The sequence below is a fragment of the Haemaphysalis longicornis genome, unplaced genomic scaffold (genome assembly GCF_048455015.1).
Source record: "Haemaphysalis longicornis isolate Haplotype H1 unplaced genomic scaffold, Haemaphysalis longicornis Haplotype H1 scaffold_9, whole genome shotgun sequence".
In the NCBI taxonomy this organism is placed as follows: domain Eukaryota; kingdom Metazoa; phylum Arthropoda; class Arachnida; order Ixodida; family Ixodidae; genus Haemaphysalis; species Haemaphysalis longicornis.
The window spans coordinates 49,741,021-49,744,685 of NW_027526460.1; the positions used below are offsets into that span (position 1 = coordinate 49,741,021).

Consider the following 3,665-nt stretch of genomic DNA (forward strand, 5'->3'; position numbering starts at 1 on the left):
ACTTTTCGTAGAAATAAATCTGTAATGCCTGCTATAAAGTATCGCCCCAACGACCTTATCTTTCGTCAGCTGATTTTTTTTATTCGCAAACATTTTCAGTGCAAAGGTTTAACGTATTACCCTAACAGCAGGCAAGGAACGCCCTTTATAAAACGTCGCCCCACAGACCTGATTCTTCGTCAGCTGATTGTTTTTATTCGCATAAATTTTCAGTTCAAATGTTTAAAGCATGAATGACTACTATGAATGAAACTGCGGGATGGTTGGGAAAGGCTGAAACCGAATGCAGTCATGAAGATAACAGCGAGTCAGCGACAGTCCTCAGCAAGTTCTCCATGTAGGGTTTTATTAGTGAAATTGCTTCTGTAGGCGCAGCATTTGTGTACACGAATAAATCACATGTTCACTGGAATTCCCGGGTTTTGTTTCATAAAAGTACTGATTGTAGGGTTTAACACGCCGACGCAACGCAGGCGATGAGGCGCGCCGTAGTGGAGGACTCCGGATTAATTTTGACCACCTGGGGATCTTTAACGTGCGCCGAAATCTCGTACACACGGGCGTTTTTGCTTTTCGCCTCCATCAGAAAAGCGGCCGCCGCGGCCGGGAATCGAACTCGCGACCTTGTGTGTTTCGTAAAAAAAAAAAAGTAGAGCGACAGCTAGTATGGATGTGATGTGTTCAGGTATGCCCGCAAAGTATCTTCTGTAAATGGTGAGGCGGGGGATGGGTATCAATATCACATAATAATAAGGCAAAAAAAGGTGTTTAAATGCCACAAAAAATTTAAATATTTGAATCATTTCCCCAAGAATACTAATAAAGTAGTTCACATTTCATCCTACCAGCACATTTACGCAGTACTGCCGCTCGGCACCTTATTCCTTGGGGGAAGGGGGGGTGGAGGGGGCGCTTCTTCTGCGTGCAATGCAATGATGCCAGTTTTAGAAAATCATTAAATTGTTTGTAAACATTGTTTGAGAACACTAGCCAGCTCCACAATACTGAAATTTTTACGCTGTGGTACATGTACGGCTGCTGGCAGCATGTATGTAAGTGCTTTAAACGATGGGTAAAGTGTTTGGAACAACGTTTTTACAAAGAAAATAGGTAAAGGTTTAGACTTATCGAACGTCTGTTGTTTCCCGCCTAAGGAAGAAGATTCGTTTTTAATACATAGAAGTCTACGTCAGCCACTGATGCCTAACACAGGCACAGGCTTACAAGGCATACTTCGTTTCTTTGATAAGCATTTAGGCAACCACAGCGCTAAGTGCTGGCTAAGCTTCGCAAAATAGAAAAGCTTGCGAACGTGCGCTTGTGCCTGAACGTACCGTGCACCGCAAATGCTCGCGCGCTTCGCATGCTACCCAGCTGCGGCGGGAGGCGTAATGGCGGATGCCGTAGCAGACGACGCGGCTGTCCTCACCCTCAGCGGAGCGCGCGAGCATCAAGGCACCCTACCGACCCCGTGCGCACCCAGCTCCAGTCGTTACACCGGATCGTTTACCTGGAACACTGCAGTTGTAGACGTAAGTATATGCGCAAGCGCATGCTTGTTCAGTCGTAGCCTGTTCGATGGTGTTATATCTTTCTCCGTGGTCTGTCCAACCGAGACCCGTTTATCGCTGGATATTCAAAACGAAGCGCCAGAGGCGGCGTTTGGGCAATGTAAGCGACATACAAGGAAGGTGTGCAGGAGCAACTCGTGAGTATTTTCTTGCTTTACAGGGTGCGTTTCATATGACGAGGTAACAACGCCGAGCGTGAAAAAACAAAAACCATGGTTAAAGTGAACGCTAACAAATTTAGTGGCTGCAATGATACGCATGGCTTTGACTGAAAAACAGAACCTTCCTGCATTCGTTCAAATAAAAAAAAAAAAAGAATGCCCGGGTTGTTGTCAAATGCTCAAATTCTTCCTCCTTTCTTCCCCTAGCCTGTTCCAAGCATGCATTAAACATGTCACACAACTCTTTTCAGTGCTGAGAAAGACTAGGATCGAAGTTGTTCGTTTATGAGTTCCCACTTTGGTTCCCTTTATTACGTAAGTAAACTTGGACCATTATACACATTCGTGTTTAATGGGTGTTTCTTTTGTGTGAACCATCTGTAATACCTCTGTAGCACTTTGTCTTCTTTTTTAGGTGAAAGATCTGCCGGACTGGAGGAGCAAACGTCGCTTCTACAACCAAGCGAATTTTCAGATGGGTTGTTTCGATTGAGGTAGCGGTCATCTATATACAGTTGGACAGGAAGAAAAGAAGAAAAAGGTCCGAGAGGTTAGTATCCGTTCCCGAATAGTATTTGGTGAGTGTAGAAAATTTCTGAGAGCGTATTTTGATTTGTTTTAGTAGTTCAATTTATGAACTGCTATGCAGCCCATAACTAGTCGCGCCCTATGCTTTCCAGCTGCTGCTGGTGTGACGCAGGTCACAGTCGATAGCGGGCCACATCATTGGTGACTGGACCCACTTTGCGAATATTGGGCTTACACGAACCCAAAAGGTAAGCAATAAACTAATATTCGCAAAATTTAATAGTGCATTTATATTTAAATGATTTTCATCCTAATCTCTGCCTAATAAAAATACATGAACCATGCAGAAGACACAACACTCCGCTAGCGAGCGACTTTGACGAATAGTCACTAACCTGTATAGGTTACTGACTCGGGAGATTCAAGTTGGGAGTCAGGTGACCCAAAATTTTGTGCGCTTGCTTTCTTCTGGTCATATAGTTAGCACGAGTTGCTGCGTAGCTGCTTGTTCAGTTACTCTCCTTTTAGTGCGTGCGTGTGTATGTGCGTGTGTGTGCGTGTGTGCGCTCGTTAACTAAACAAATCCTTAGGCGGCGACTACTTTTTCGCGCAAAAACCGCCTACTGCCGCAGCGTACTGAAGGACTGAAGTAGGAATTGTTTGCTTTTTCCACACAGACGCAGCCAGCCCCTGGATGGAGCCTCCTCTCCTGCACAGCAGCAGCAATGGAATGTAAATAAAAAAAAATGTTGTAACCATGCAAAAATAAAATAAAATTTTATTTGAAATTTCACTTTTCCTTGTTATTTTGAAAATGCTTTAAAATATATCGTAACCGGCAAACGTGGATAACAGAAACAATGCTCCACGATACACATTCCACACGTTTGGCAAAACGTCACCGTAACGTCCCTGGTCCACATTCTGAAAAGGTTTTGCAACGTTAAAAGATTGTTTCAAGCGTGTTTTCTGCAACGTTTAGTAAATGTAAATCCAACATAATTACTATGTTGTCGAAATGCTTCCTCACAGTTCCAATAATGTTTGACGAAACGTTACTGTAACGTTTTTTAGTTGTTCTTAAAATGTTTTTGTAGTGTGCTTCTGCAACGTTAGGTAAACGTAACTCCAAAAGTATTTATATGTTGTAGAAATGCTTTCTTACTGTTCGCATAACGTTTGGCGAAATGTGGTGTAACGTTTTACATTGTTTTTAAACGTTTTTTGAACGTTATTAGCTTGTTCGCTGCAACGTTAGGGAAATGTAACATTAACATTAATAATATGTTGTAAAAATGTTTTGTGGACGTTTAAATAATGTTTGACTAAACATTACTGTAACGTTTTCGATAACATTAGTTAAACATTTCAAAAAAATGACATTAAGAACATTGCTCTAACGTTA

At 42.5% G+C, this 3,665-nt stretch overlaps 1 long non-coding RNA gene across 1 annotated transcript; it reads left to right on the top strand.

Moving 5' to 3' along the window:
- Positions 1-975: 975 nt before the first annotated feature.
- Positions 976-2,490, top strand: LOC144151679 (uncharacterized). The gene is made up of 4 exons (XR_013318938.1): positions 976-1,708; positions 1,984-2,047; positions 2,148-2,282; positions 2,413-2,490. It is a non-coding gene; the product is annotated as an uncharacterized LOC144151679 (long non-coding RNA).
- Positions 2,491-3,665: the final 1,175 nt, after the last annotated feature.